Raw genomic sequence first — 17416 nt, forward strand, 5'->3', positions numbered from 1 at the left:
TACACGTTTCATCTTTATTATTTCTCTAATTCGATGCACGTGCAATTTAATGCCGGAAACTGATAGTTTTTTTTTTTAAGCCGCGTTTTCGTATTTTATGTCACTTCGTTCTTGGCCTTTTGGTCAAGATCAAAGTGTAGTATCTGTTCTTCAGATGCTGCACTTCATTTTCTTGTTCTCTTTCGGTGGAGCATTAGTCCTTCACGACTGAGACAATTTTTATTTTTGTACCTTTTCTCCACGTTAAAAAACGACCCTGGTGTCTAACTCTGTCCCGTGGGGAGGCATAGTAAATAGGTATTTACTTAAGATTCCTGGTTATTTTTTAATTGTGCTTGAAAGATTAAAGCCTAAAGTTAATCTGGTGCTTGTGCAGTTTACCAAACACATTAAAAATGAAGATATTGAAAAAGAGCTACATGCCTAAATTAATAAAAATGTTATTCTGAAAAATGTTTAAACGGCGTCGTTAGAAACGGACAAATGAAACTGACAATTTCATCTAAATCTCTTGAAAGTTCAATATTAGTTTTCTGAGACTATTTCAAAGATAATTAGTAAAGTAAAATCTTAAGATATTGAATTAAAAAAAATACACCTTGTTTGTGCCCAAAAAATTAAATAGCCCCCCCTCACCTACATTTTAGTATAGGCAAGTTGTTTTTTTAACGAAATTAAATTTATTAAAATCATTTATTCATGAGTAACTTTTCCCCACAGAAAATGTAAAATATTTCTACTATATTTAATAGAATTTTAAATTTTAATTTTCCCCAAAAGTACAAAAGCCGACATTTTTGTCTGGATCGATAAGATAATTAAATATTTGGGTTTGTAGTGTACACATAGATTCGAAACGCCAAACGGTTGTCAAAAAACAAATATATAACAAATAAATGTTATCAAAGGCAAGATAAGTTACTTTTCTACCAAACTGGATATAATTGTCCTGTTTTTATTCAATTTAACATGTTTATTCAGCTCGAAAAGCATACAGTGTTTACCGATGTATGTATTGGAAAATTTAAAATGGCGGCCGACTCTCTCTTTAAGATGGTAAGTTCGGAAAAAGGTATAATAAATAATAAACTAGACAAAATACTGTGAGAAATTTGCTCAATATATGTTACCGTGACATAACTTGACATATATTCGGTGGTTTTTTAATAGTATGTTGTCTAGTTTATTATTTATAACACCTTTTCCCGAACTTACCGTGTTAAAGAGAGAGTCGGCCGCCATTTTTAATTTTCCAATACATCGGTAAACACTGTATGATTTTTGAGCTGAATAAACATGTTAAATTGAATAAAAACACGAACATTTTTATATAAATTTGTTTATTATTTTTGGTTTTTGTATAAATAAGATTTAGGATGATTTGCTATGAAGATATACAAAAAAAAAACAAAAAAAACTATAACATAAGTACCTGCATTTCAAATAATTTCGTATTTTATCCATATTCAATCATTTATCGTGGCCAAATGACATTTTGATCATAACTTGAACAAAGTAAAGTAGACTCGACGGGCCTAAATTAAGTTATTTTTTAGTCTATTGTATTATTTCCCTTATATATTTTAATCATTTTATTGATCAATTTTATTTTATGAATTTTAACTGTACAAAATTAAACGTTATATTTTACTAATTTAAGGTTTTTCAACTTCACCTCAATTTATATTTATTTTTTATTTATGTAAGCCGGGATATTGTAAATCAATTCCACTGTAAACTAATATATATTTATATACGTATATTTTTTACAACAAGTAAAATCTTTAAATTGTTTTATATTAAACTCAATATTAATCTGGTTTCTCAAAATACATTAAAATGCGTTCATGTGGTCCTCTGGTCCTCAGTGATGATTGCTGTCTTCATTACTGATTTCGGGTTCTTACTCATCAGATCGCCATCCCGACCTTTTTTCTTTTTTTTTTACAAGGTGATCACCTCGTATCAAGGTACGGCAGCCACTCAGGGATAAGGGTTATTGTATGTACAGTACGTTAGTGTGGGGGTTTAATAAAAATGTCTACTTAAGGGGGAGGATCATCAGGAATTTGTTTACGTTGGACTTGAAGACATCCAGGTTGTAGTCAGGTGGGAAGCACGCTGACAGAACAGAGTTCCATAGGCATGCGGTTCTAAGAAAGAAGCTTTGTTCATGGAATCTACGTTTTGATTTAGGCATCGATAAAGAGTGTGGAAAATTTTTGACAGTGGTTTCAGCTAGTCAGGTGTTTTCGTAAAGGATTTGCGAGGGCGGACGAAAGATTGGAGCTCAGACGAGCATCTGCCATGGAAATAACGATAAAACAAAGACAGGCTCGCAACGTCTCTTCTGTGGGAGAGAGGTTGCAGGGAAGAGAAAAGGGCTTTCCCCACTATGCCACAAATCTATTTTGTACTCTGTCAAGGCAGGATAGGCTGTTTTTAGCAGCTCCTGCCCAGATATGGCAGCAGTATTCCATCCTTGCGCGTACTTGGCTTTTATATAGATAGAGAATTGCATAAGTAGTGAGATATCTTCTGGGGCGGTAGAAGGATCCCACCATCTTTCCAGCGACCTTGGCAACAGACTTGATGTACGTGCTCCATTTCAGATCAGGAGTAAGGGTCAAGCCCAGTAGCTTGTCAAAACATGGGGCTTATCCTAGATGAGAGCCATCCATTTCAATTGATGCCAGATTGGGATCAGATCGTTGATGATGTAAAGATAGGAGCTTGGTTTTAGATGCATTAAAGGTAACCAGCCACCTCTTCTCCCACTGAACCATGTGCTCGAGATCAGAAGAGAGAGAATCAGAGAGAACTTTGTCATTTACAGCCTTTGATGTGTTGCCGTAGATGGTCGTGTCATCAGCATAGATGTCAATGAATGATTTAAGTATGTGTTTAGGGAGATCATTGATGTAGATCAGGAAAAGAGTTGGGCCCAGGATGGACCCCTGAGGGACTCCAGCATTAATACTGTTGGCCTCTGATTTCTGACCATCAACCACTACTCTTATGAGCCTATCGGGGAGAAATGATTTAACGATTGAGAGAACATTACCTGTGATACCGTAGCTGGAAATCTTGTGAAGTAGGCCTTTATGCCATACTTTATCGAAGGCCTTTGATATGTCAAAAGCAATTGCCCTGGAAAGGAAGCCTTTGTCAAGAGATTCATTAATCCTATGATATGACCATTAGCACATCTGCGGTAGATCTTGCAGAACGGAAACCATATTGCATGTCACTAAGAAGGTTATTTTTGCTGAGGTTGACTATTTCTCTATTTAATATGGATTCCAGCAACTTACTCATGACACACAGGATACTTATTGGTCTGTATTGAGAGGGAGATGACTTTTCACCTAAATTCTTGAATACAGGGCATACTGATGAGGTTTTCCAGTGTGTTGAAAAGCACTTCTCCTTAAGGCAGCGCTTAAACAGTTTCATAAGTATGGGAGCAAGTTCAGCTTGAAGCTTTTTTTAACACTATAACAGGGCCAGTTGCTTTACTGGAATCTAGGTTCTTGATTAGCTTGGCGACCTCGTGCACAGGTATTTGTATGTTACCTAGCGTGTTGTGCGTTATAGAAGGAAATATGGGGAGTTGATGGCCTTCGTCACATAGGGTAGAATTAGCTGCAAAGTTCTTGGCAAATAGTTTGGCCTTGTCTGCTGCTGATGAGATAACCTCAGGTCCATTGATAATGGTCGGGATAGAACGCACACTCCTGTTCAGGATCCTATTTGTTATTTGCCAAAACTGGTGGGAACCAAGCCGTTGATCGGCTACTTTTGATTTAACGGACTGAGCATATAGCTCTCTTGCATTTTTTATTACTCTTTTACAGTGGTTGTTAGCGTTCCTGAAAGCGGATTTAGTATCAGTGCATCTATTACGTTTGTAGCTATGGGAAAAGTGATTTCTGTGCGCGATGGCAGCAGCACATTCTGGGGAGAACCATGGCTGAGTGTTGGGTTTTTGTTGGAATTTTTTAGATGGTATCAATTGGTATATGCCTAAAATTAGCCATTCGGTCAGGTCTGATACGATAGAGGACACATCCTTTTTAAACATGGGATGCAGAGGTAGATCAGATATAATGTACGGAAGCTATCCCAATCAGCCACGGAGTATCTGTATACAGTACGGTTGAGGGGTACGTCTGGGGACTTATTGCATTTAATTCTATCTTAACTGATACGATGGAGTGGTCGGAGGATCCTAAAGAAGAAAGAACGGAACATGAACATAGCTCAGGGGAAGTGGAGAGAAAAAGGTCTAGAAGGCTTGCATACTGACCTGTAGTATCGGCACACGGGTGGGCTCGTGAACAATCTAAGTGAGGTCATAAGCAATGGCAAAGTCATGACAAAACCTCCCCTCATCGTCTGTCTTATTTGAGTGGGTCAGCCATTCCACGTTATGGACGTTGAAGTCATCACAGATGTGAATGTACGGCGAGGAATGTGCAGAAAGGATGTGATCAATTTTCTCAGATATACTCTTAAAGATAACTCCGTTTTTATGAGGCAAATATAAATGCAGTGGTGTAAACAAGTGCAACCCGGAAGCACATATAGGGTAAATTAGGATCTTCTCTAGAGATATCCCTGCCACATGGGAAGCCATCTTTTATGTAGGCACATATTCCATGTCCATGGCGATCTTGGGGTCAAATTTAGATGTTAAATTAGAGTATTCGTTACTCATCTAGGGAAGTGGTCGGCCCTATTCCAGTTTCGCTTAAGAAGAATATGTCCGGTGTCGTCTCCTGTAATTGGGTTTCAACCTCTGGAAGGTTGAAACGTAGACCCCTGATGTTGGAGAAGGAGACATGGTAGTAGAGGTCTACGTTGGAAGATGGGGTTCTAGGTTTATTCGATTTTTTTTCTGGAGATACTTCATGTTGAGGTTTTTGGGATTTGTGGAACAGGTCTGCATATTTGGTTGGAGCAGGATAGAGAGGGAAAATAAGAGAGAAAAAAACAGGAATTTTTTTTATCCAATCTTTTTTTGTTATCCAATCTTACAAGTCCTTGTAAAGATTTGTACTACTGTTCTCTTGGCAGAATTTATAATTTCTGTTCTTCTTGCTATTTGTCAGTCAGCGAAGGAAAAGGAACCTTGTTTTCGAATGAATAAAATATGTTCTTATAGAGTTGATTCTTTTATTGCGTCATTTAACTAAATTTATTAAAACAAAAAATATATAAAATGTTAAAACTGTCGTATTGGACTGGTGGATTTTAACTTAAAGTTAAACTACAACAAAACTATCATAAGTAACAGATGAATTTTAAATTACTAAAGTTAAAGTACATAACCAAAACTTTCAGATGCCATGTTAGTTATAATTGTGTTTATATATTTCAACTGATTTTGAACGCTTTCTTGCCCGGTTAGTTGCAATAATTCGCAAATATCCTTTTCCAAATTTGGCCAGGCTTCCTTGTTGGCAGGCGGTCATTTGATTCTTTTTCTTGACTCCATGCCTAAAGGAGGCGAAACTTCAACTTGGAGTGTCTTGGCACTGTGTTGTAACTTCTTGCTCTGCTTTTCCATCGTAATACAAGGTTTTGCACCAGCACGTTGTCCCTGCCCCTCTCCGTGCAGCCATTTCTTAATCCCTTGGTGGATTCTTAAGCTTCTCTGTTTTTTTGCACAACTTCTTACAAATGCTTTCGTTTTTGCTTCATGGTTTACCAAGCTCAACCACATCATGTTTTCACTATCATAAAAATGTACTGTATGAAGTGCGCGATTTAATCGTGGTCCCACCTGGATTAGTTACACACGACACTTTTAAGGTACAATTAATTAAATGAAAAGTCGGAGTGACAACAAAAGCGTCTCTGGAATAGGAGCACGGCGATAGGATGCTGTCTCAACTCTTAAAAACGATAAAGCATCTACTAGGCGAAACCTACTTGAACCGATATTTTGAAGCAATTCTTCAATAGACTGCCGCCTGGAATTCAAATGATACTCGCGTCCACTTGGGAGACAACACCGGTCAAAGGCTTGGTCAACCTTGCTGAGAAAATAATAGAAGTCACAGCGTCAGTCTCCCCAGTCAACCAACCTCAAACCCCGGCAATTCCTCTTACCTGAAGTCGATAAAGACAACACGGACGTCAAAGAGATGTTTAAAATAAAGTTAAACTCATAGAGGAGTTTAGAAATCAGACGCTGAGTCAACAAAAATCCTTTTTACACAAACATGTAAATCAAGAGGAAGCAGCATGGCTAAGAGATACTGACACGTTTGGCTTTGTATGCGTTGGACTTTCTATGTCACAGGAATTACAGCATACATTTTCTCATCGATACAGGAACAGAAGCGAGCGTTATCGCAAGAAAACTAATAAAGAAACAACACACACAGACATCGGTCTTTTTACAAGCAGGGAACCACTCCCCCATTCCAACATACGGTCACAAATCGACAAGTTTGAAAGGCACATATCAATGGATATTTACAGTGGCAAAGATCCCATTTACGATTCTAGAGTCAGATTTCCTACACTGTTGTGGTATACTTGTCGACGTCAAATGCGGTAGAATAAATAACAATACTAGACTATCAGTGCAAAGCAGAATCAGCAAAAAATAAGCCATCGTATCTAAAAAACGCAAACGACACATGCACTAAAAATACTTCGACATTTTCCAAACATTACACGGCGTGTCTCCATGAACGATACTGTCAATCATGACGTCACTCATCATATACATAGTATATAAAGACGCAAGGTCCGCCCATAAGCGCCTGCCTGTGCAGACTCTGACCCAATCACTTAAAGAGAGCAAAACAAGAGTCCCAACACATGCTGGGTTTAGGCATCATTAGTCTGTCACAAAGCAAGTGGTCCACATTTTTCCTAAGAACACCTTGGTTGATTGGCGCTCTCGTGATGATTATAGAGCAATAACAGCCGAAAGTACCAGATAACTATCAGATAGCTTACTTGCATGATTTTTCAATTCGATCAACGGAAAATCAATTTTCTCCCAAATCGGCCTCTTGACCCTGAAGACATTCTCTAAACCGCCATCCCAACTCCATTCAGATTTTTTGAATGCATTAGAATGCCTATCAGGTTGAGAAATGCGGCCCAGGCTTTTCAACATTTCATAGACGCAGTCACTCGTGGATTCATCACCTCAAATAATTATTTCACAGACTATCGGAATACATGGCTTAACAAATGTGACAAAGCAAACAGAACAAGGTAAATACCCAGTGTCATGCACTCATACACATATATTATTTACATGTGCATATTATTCACACTATGAACATATTAACTTATACATCTCTAAGCTTTGTGATTACTTTGCTTTCAGTATCAAACATGACTTTTAATAAAGAACCTTTACTTATTGAAAATGACTTGTATTCTTAGAAAATTGTAGATATAAACATGTTCTGTTATAAATTTTGTTTCCTTCAGTTTTTCATGTCAAAAATTCTGTTTACGTTTTTAATTAGCACTTGCTAACTGGTGAGCGTAATATACATTAGTGTTTAATTTATTTATTTTATAGCAAATGTGCACGTCACAACTAATCTACAATTGTCGTTGAAGAAAAGCATATTTTAATTGCAAATTACGTGTGTACATGAAAATATAACAAGTGCAAAATAAAACTATTTACTCCAAAGTTTAATTAATGAAAATGTCTAACATTTTGTTAACTTTATTTCATGTTTTCGTTCCTTCAACAAAAGAAAGAGCTTAAGAAATGATTTAACACCAAATGTCATATCGTTGGTGACTTGGATAAGATCGTTCACACGACCGGTTTCGTTAATGTTGGTAACGCCCTCGTCTAATTTCTCACATAATTTATTTGCTTTTAGATATTATCACTATTTATTACTACATATTATACATATGCGCTGTTTTCTAAAGCCAGCCTGGTCTTCACTGTTCTTCTCCAGCTATAATTTTTACTTCAACACCTAAATACACAAATGAAAAAAAATATGTACATATCATACTGAATGGAAAAAACAACCTATGAAATACTGTTTCTTTGTATGATTTGCTGGGATTAAGTAGTTTTTTTAAGTAAAGGTATGGAATACATTCGACACTGATTTTAAATGCTGTACAATGTTTGTTGTTGGTTATTTTGTTTTGTAATTGTGTTTTGTTTATTTGAAAAAAGAATATGTATATATATATTATACTGATTCTCATTGTTAGATAGTTTCATTACACACACATATATATATTTTATACTCTGTAGAAAAATTCATGTAAAATGAATATATATATGTATATATATATATTGCGTTAAAATTGTTAGTATATTGAAACAAAATATGTAAAAAGCGAAACATTTTTAAAACTAAATCTACGAAAAGAAAAATTCCTGTAAAATGAGATATTTTTTATATTCTTTCAGACACCAAACATGACGTATTGCTACTTGGACGTAAGGGGCTTCTAATTTGGATCATATCTAACATGGGATTGTGGAGAGCTTAGCAGTGAGATGCCTGTTCACATTACATTTAAACTGCATGACTCTAAACCCAGGGAATCAGGAAACATGGGAAGGGAGTTCAAAATTCGATGGAAAATCTATTACAGTATAAGGGTTATCGGCACCTAGAGCTTTGAACAGTGAAGGGGTGGGATTTTCTGCTTTTCGCATGATTCGGGAGTTTGTAAATCTAGGGTTAACAAGTGCTATTTCATCGGAGCACATTCGACTAAAGAAATTATAAAACTGGCAAAGAAATGCAACATTCCGTAAGTTGGATAAGACAATCAGATTTCTGCAAATTTCTCGAGCTTGTTGGGCCAAAATACCCAAGAATTTCTGCCAAACAATAACCCTCTCTCTGCACTTGGCTGGAGGAGGCAAAGAGGTGAAAAGGAATCTTCAATAACTCACATACATGCCTTCATCTCATGCACATATTTTTACACATTAGCGAGAATCTGGGAAACATAAACAAATTGCAACACACAGCTATACACGAACTAAAAAGAACAAGGTAAATCAACACACATACACAGTGACATGTACTCACATACATATATTACTTATGTGTGCATATTATTCACACTATAAACATATTGACTCATACATATCTAAGCTTTGTGATTTCTTTGCTTTCTGTATCAAACATGTCTTTTAATAACGACCACTCACTATAAAACAAAGACCTTGAGTGCTTGTAAGCGAACACACAATTTAGAAAAAAATTATTTAAATTACTTACATGCGCATATTATTAGCAACTTTAAATAACGAATTATTACTGATTGAAAAAAAAACTATTATATACTTATAAAATTATACATATAAACACATCTCTTGCATCGTTTAATGCATCTCTGGAGATAGTTTTTGTAGAAAATGCAAAAGTTTAGGAACTAAACTGCATAATCTGAAAAACGCTTTCCTTTAAAAGATGTGAAAAAAAAACAATTTTCTGGCTTCCAGATGTGAAAATCGGATGGTGCAAGGTGATGCAGTGATGCAGAGTAAGTGCAAGTGGTAATTTCATCAAGCCTCTTATGAGCGCATGATTTCAAATAAGACAACTGATCACTATATACCACTTGACAGGCTCCATTTCACACTTAACTAATTTCAAACACTTGTAAATCAGGAACAACAATTAGTTCAGAGTTTTAAATTACCGCATAACCCAGATAGATTCATAGAGATATAAATCATTGCATATGCAACATGTCTACTAGATCAGAAAAAGTAATCATGCCCAATAAATATATATATAAACAATAATAAAAGCTTAATACCTTAAGTAGATATTTAGACATAAATACTTGATATAAAAAAGATGTTTTATTGAGATGTATTAGATTCCCCCCAAAAAAACTGTTAAAACGTGAACTCGGCATAAAGGCTGTATGTTCTTCTGGATGGTTTTAAATTTTACACGAGAATAAAAACTTTGTTTTTAAAAGTAAATTATTAAGATAATCAAAGTATCATACTTTTTTCTATCGTTTTTGCATGAGAAAGTAACACACATTTTAACACAATAATACCAACACGTACATATAACCAGAATACCAACACGCACATATAACAATAATGCCAACACACACATCTAACAATATTACCAACACACACACAACACGCATACCAACACTCACACATATAACAATACCAACACACACACATATATAACAATACAAACGCATATATAACAAGACTACTAGCACACACATATAACAATAATACCAACAGACGCATATATCAACGCACACATATAACAACAATACCAACACACACATATAACAAGAATACCAAAATATGGTTTTTAATTTTTTCAAAATTTTATCATTTGTGAATGGAACATACTAACAGATGCCAGACGTTCACAAAATCTGAAAATAGTACAATCGTGTGTTCGTATGTTTGTCTAAAGCTGATTTCATATAAACAGAAGAGCTACATTAGATAAATTGTTTTCAGTTTCATAAAGACTGTTAAGACGTGACCTCAGCATAAAAGTTGTATGTTCTTTCATTTTAAAGATTTACATGAAAATAAAAAATCTGTTTATTTAAAGAAAATTATTAACTAAATCCAAGGATTATATTATTTTCTCTCGTCAGAGAAAAGCCACATACATTACAAAAATATGTCTTTTTAGTTTTTATTATTTTACTTTGTATGGAAAATCAGAACTTCCTAAGCTAGCATGTGTGCGAGCTTCAAAGGGTCGGTTGTGTAACAAAAACTAGAGAGAAAGTCTAAAATAGTCTTTACACTCAATTGTTTTTATGAGTAATGGTCATGACAGCGAAGCAGAATGCCGCCATTTCTATGCAAAAGAAACAGGTGAATTTTAAAAAAATGCACGTACCGAATAGAGGACGAGTTAAAAGCATGTGTAAACTTGAAAAGTGTTAACTTTTGGAGTTAGACGTTTTGCAGAGTTAATATATTTTTAACAGAATGTCGAGTTCTGCAGCTAATAGGTTTGACAACAGGCTGTCTTGTGGATTTGGATGTTTTGAAAACAAAGTGTAAGTTTTGGAGTTGAGAGTTTTCCTAACAGAATGTTGACATTTTGAATTAGAAGTTTTAAAAACAGTGCCGAATTAAACTAATAAGTCGACATACTCAAATCAAAGGGCTCACACTTGAACTCTATAAGAGATACATAGATATTTGTATGTTCTATTAAAGTTCTTTTGTATTCAGTATATATTTGCATATGACACAACACATGTTCCTTCTATGCAAATCTCTCTTGCACTTGGTCCACGAGGTATATTTGCGAGGTAGTTTTAAAAATTAGTTGTCTAATTTAAGTTACCTCTATAGTTCCTTGAATACAGATCTTCTAGAGATTAGTTTCTTTTCTATGTCGTATATAAACCCTGATATTTTGTTATATTTTTCTCACTCTGTTTAACCAAATAATATTGGGGACATTAACTTCTAAGGTTACTTCTTTCTCCTTTTCGCATATCATTTTATTATGTCAGCTTTAATAGCTCAGTTTTCTAATCATGAAGCAGTAGAAATCGAAGCCATAGTCGATGGTGTATGATATGTCCAACTGTTGTTCCCTGGATTTGCTGCAGCATTCAATATTCAACATTTTACAAATGATGTGGATATATTTACACAATCCATTGTATTTCTAGCAAATATCAAATGGCTCACACTAACTTTTCTGTTGCACAAACTACAATTGTCATGCTGATATCCTTCATCTTATTATAAGCATAGGGCATCAAACTTTGATCGTGAGCAGTCATTATAATTCTGTACTGATATTAGTGCTGCTATCCTCTTTAAGCCAGTCTAAAAAGCCTTCCTTATTTATAAGGTCCTAGGTGAATAAGTCCAGAAAATATGTCATGCTCTTGTTTGGGTCATTTGACCAATTTTTTGTAATGAAAGTTCTGGAATATTTTTAAAGACTCGTTTTAGTAATTTCCATAGCAGATTTTTTTTCTGATTCTGTCATATTTGTAAGATGATCTTGTGCAAAATAGTTGGCTGACTATGTGATATAGGTTGTCGGGTTAGGGTTAGGGTTATGTTCTACTGGCTCTGGCTTCTTCATGCTGGTACACAATTTTGAGGCATGCATTTTGGAAGATCATGAGATATTGTTTCCCATATGTGTTAGTATATGACACAATGAATCTGACTTCTGTCCAAAAGAACCACATACTTCACAAGAATGTGGTTTGTCTCTTTTGTTTCGATTTTTTCATAACTTTGGTTTTCCTTGGGATGGGGCATTCTACTGGATGCCAAACATTCTCCCATTAGTTTAGTCATTCAAAACTAGAGATATTTTTAATATTTAACCGTCCCTTTAATTGCTATTGTTTGTATTTCTTTTGCACTTGGTTCATCAGATATATATATATATATATCTGCCAGATTGTTTTTGAAATACTTTTCATTAGCCTAGTTGCTTCTACAATGACTGGTATGATTGACACTAGATTCTAGTCTCTGTTAATGTCGTACATAAGGCCTTGGTATTTTGTTATTTTCTCGTTCTCTACTCTGTTAAGGCTAGCATCACTACTTCAACTAAGGTTTCCACATTCTCCTTCTTGTCCTATATCACTAGGTAAGACTTCTTTATGTGTTTTCATATGACATAACAAAGTTGACTTCTGTGCAAAGGAGGAGCCACATACTTCACAAAAATGTGGTTTCTCCCCCATATGTGTTTTCACATGAGTCAATAAATTTGACTTCCATGAAAAAGAGGAACCACATACGCCACAAGTATATGGTTTCTCTCCCGTATGTATTTTTACATGACTCAACAAACTTGACTTACTTGGAAAAGAAGAATCACATATTTTACATGAATGTGGTTTCTCTCCCGTATGTGTTTTCATATGACGCAACAAATGTGACGGCTGTGCAAAAGAGGAGCCACATACTTCACAAAAATATGGTTTCTCTCCCGTATGTGTTCTCATATGAGTCGATAAATTTGACTTCCATGCAAAAGAAGAACCACATACATCACAAGAATATGGTTTCTCTCCCGTATGTATTTTTACATGACTCAACAAACTTGACTTCCATGCAAAAGAAGAACCACATAAGTCACAAGAATGTGGTTTCTCTCCCGTATGTGTTTTCATATGACGAAACAAACTTGACTTCCATGCAAAAGAAGCACCACATACTTCACATGAATGTGGTTTCTCTCCTGTATGTCTTTTCATATGAGTCATTAAATTTGACTTCCATGCAAAAGAAGAATCACATACTTCACAAGAATATGGTTTCTCTCCCGTATGTGTTTTCATATGACTCAACAAAGTTGACTTCTCTGCAAAACAAGAACCACATATTTCACAAGAATATGGTTTCTCTCCTGTATGTTTTTTTATATGCGTTAATAAATTTGACTTCCATACAAAAGAAAAACCACATACTTCACAAGAATATGGTTTGTCTCTTGTATGTCTTTTGATATGAGTCAATAATTTTTTCTTCTGTGCAAACGAAGAACCACATACTTCACAAGAATGTGGTTTCTTTCTTGTATGTGTTTTCATATGACAATACAAATTTGACTTCCGTGCAAATGAATGACCACATATTTCACAACTATGAGGTTTGTCTCCCATGTTTGCTCGCATGTAATTCCACAAATTTTATATACAATGGAATATATGATAATATACGCTAATAAATTTCGACTTTACAAAATTGATATGAAGAAATTAAATTATTATAAACTTATTTAAATCACCAATAACATAAGGTCCTTCTTCTCCATCAATATATTTCTTTTCATTGTTGCAAATTCTGAAAATAAAAATAAATTTAAAAAACTACAGTTAATGTTGTTGAATTGAATATATTATGTTAATTTTTATAAATACAAATTACTTATTAATTAAATTCAAATAAAATTATATGAGTATTGATTATTCATTTGGATTCTTCAGAATACTGTTCTCATCTTGGGTGTTATTTTCACAACGTTTCTATGTTACCTCTGATCTTATTCACTTGTATTTTGTTGAACTTGGATCTTACTCAGGTGTATTTTATCTCTTGAACGCAGAAATATATACAAAATTCTGATGTGTGTTTCTTTAATGCTGTATAATAGGTTTTAAATTTTTGATACATTTGAAGTCGATTTTCGCTGGGTATATTCAGATAATCGTTTGGAATAGTTTATTTGATGGCATTTATATTTTATGGCACCGGCTCTCTCTTTTTAGGAAATTTTAAATAGTCTTAGGGTTTTCTTTTTCAAAGAGTTTTTTTTAAGTTTGTCGCCTTGTAGTAGTGTTGATGGATTTGTGTGAGGTCATAGCACTCAAGTAAAAGGTGTTTCACTGTATAAGGTTTGTGACATGGTATACTTAGCATGATTTTCTGACGTTTAATCGGGTGTTGTTAAGTATAGGTATAATTTGGAAGAGTTTGTTGTTTTGGCAATTGTTCGAGTCATCGGTTAAAACACAAGAGCATACTACGCTTATGTACTAAAAGGGTTCCTTTCAAAAGTCCTACATAATTTAAAATTCTATTTTCAATTTCACAAAGGTTTGAAACTTCAACGTTCAGGAGTAACTTACAACAATTTATTTGGTACATGAGAGTAGCATGATGTGTGTTGTTAGCGATGACCGATTAAAGTTGTACATAATTTGAAATCATATTTTCCATCTCACTGAGGATTGCTTCAACATTTAGCATTTATCACTATTTATTACAACCTATTATATGCATGCGCTGTTTTCCTAGTCTTTACTGTTTTTCTTCATCTATAATTTATTTCATTCTATAAAGGTATATATTCCGCCATGACTGATTTTTAAATCTTTCCACATATTACAGATTTTCAATGTTTTTCTAATTTTTACTGTTAGTGAATGACATGGCTCACACTTGTATAATTTTTCACGTTTACATGGAATCTCTCAGTCATTTTTCCCATAAGCGGCTTTACTCTTGAAGTTTTACAGATTAAAGATTCTTTCAATTTTTTCTGAAAGTCGTTTATGTTGTCCACATGCCATGACAGCAACATTCACGAGCCATTTTTGATATGTATTGTTATTAGTACATATTGCTTTTGTTCAGTGTTGTAGGAAACAGATTGTTACTTTCTTTACATAATATACATGGTGAGAATTGAAGTTTTGATACTGGCTACATATTTAAAGATATTATTGTTGTGTTATAAGAGTCTTTTAATGATGTTAACCCTATGTGACATCACATGACTTGGAAAGTAAAAGCGACAAGAGTTTAATTCCTTTGTGTCACATGTTGAAGTTGCACACACGCATGACAACTGGTAGCAAAGGCATTGAACGATGGGGTCAGGTTGTCAGAATTGGTATTGTCACTGGTGAAAATTCAACTTTTTTACATGCGCAGCTGTCAAAGTACTTGAAAATACAGGTCACATATATAGCCCAGATAAAAGGTCAAAGACAAGAGAGTTCTACACTCAGCCATCAATCAAAATATCACAAGCGTGGCTCCATCTACCAACCTCCTGGTCAACACTCTTTATCTTTATCTGGGCGCACACATATTATCATCAATATCAGTAATAAGATCGATAAGAGAAAAATAGTGTTATTGCAACGTAGAAGGAAATGTGGTTACAGGAGGTGGATGGAGTATGTAGAGCAGTATTTTAGGGAAACCATACGAATCGAGGAAGAAAATGTCTGTGATCCTTCCATTAGATAATATATTATTACCTTGCAGAGTATATGGTGATGATTTTAAAATTCGAGGAAGAAAAATGTCAGTGATCCTTCCATTATATTATTACCTCACAGAGTATATGGTGATGAGCAACACGAGATCACTCTCCAAGAAATGCATCAATCTTTTAATTTTTTAAGGGATAACATTTGGAAAACAAGAGAAAAAACTGATAGAGAACTCAGATAAGAAAACAAAGTCAGTAGATTTTAAAATTGGTTTACTATAAGAACCACAAGAGGCGGTAAAAGCTAGATATATGTTGGAAACCATATTAAGTCGTTATAGATAAAACAGGCCCCCGTCTCATATATATATGACTCTGTTATCCCTTATTTGAATCACTTGGATGTCAAAGATGATAATAGGATCCATTCGAAAAGGCTTAGAGTAGGTTCGGAGATTGGAAGTGGGGAAGAGGAACAAGTGAGAGGGAATTGTTTAGGTTTGGTAAGATCTATATTCTGTTTTTAAAAATTGTGTGGTACTCTTGCCTAATTTGACACAGATTCTTGGGAATTCCCATCAAACATGGATCGGGTGACCAGCAATCATCCATTAAAGCCAAGCATTGTTCAAATGTTGACACACTAAATCGACTTTTTTTATTTATTTTTATGTAAGGTCTTTAGTACTTTTTGTGATGTTAAAGGTTCGGCAAGTTTTTCTAATTATTTAGTTTTCTTAATTAATTTGAAAAAGAAACAAAAACATTGTTCTCACACCTAACAATTTACAGTTTAAAAAAGTAAAATATTCATATTTTCTGGGAGAAAAAACATGTTGATAAATAATTCTAAAATAAATTTTTTTTCTTTCAATAAATAAAAATATTTTCAATCACATTAAGTTTTTGTTATTTTCATTATTCGTATTTGAATTATTTTTTCCGGTTTGTTCATTTTGAAATTAGTCTGTGTCGGTTACAACGCCTGGCTTAAACCAATGATTGTTGGTTTTGCCCAATCCATGCATGATGGGAATTCCTGAGAATCCGGGTCAAATTATGCAAGAATATTGAATATTCCTTGGGATTCATTTCATGTATGAGACTTTGACCGATGATTATGCAAATCATTAAGATTGAGTTGTGAAAAAAGATTATGAGACAAAAGAAATTAATTTTTTATTAACTCGAATGCGAATAATCGTGTGTCATTTTATATCTCCCATATTAAGATATTAATCCTTAGGTCAGTTGTCATCTATCGTCTCAGTGGTGTAATAAAATAAATGTTGTTTTACCAGGTACTTCATTGATTTGTATGTAACTAACACCCCCACTGAAGAATGGTACAGTCCAGTTATATTATTGATGGATGATTAAGCTGACGTTAACACTGTGGACGAAAATTCACTGCCCATTGTTGACTAACCATGACTCCAATACCAACTACTTCCCCAGTGACAAAGTTAGCTACTTCACTCATCAATAAATCACCAGACCATTCCTTTTTCCAGTAGGTATGTTAGTTACATATATATAAATGAAACACATGGTAATACGACATGTCGTTACACTGCTAAGACAATAGGCAACATTAGTGCCGTTAGGCTGACTTAGGGGAAGAACTGAGACAAACGCTTAAAATGCACAAGTATTACAACTTAGTGTTGTGAATGTGGAGTCAGACTTTGTTGAAAAGAATGCTTTCAGACATACCATTCATAATG

Source organism: Euprymna scolopes, chromosome 46 (genome assembly GCF_053919585.1).
Source record: "Euprymna scolopes isolate OS-2025 chromosome 46, ASM5391958v1, whole genome shotgun sequence".
NCBI classification, from domain to species: Eukaryota; Metazoa; Mollusca; class Cephalopoda; order Sepiida; family Sepiolidae; genus Euprymna; species Euprymna scolopes.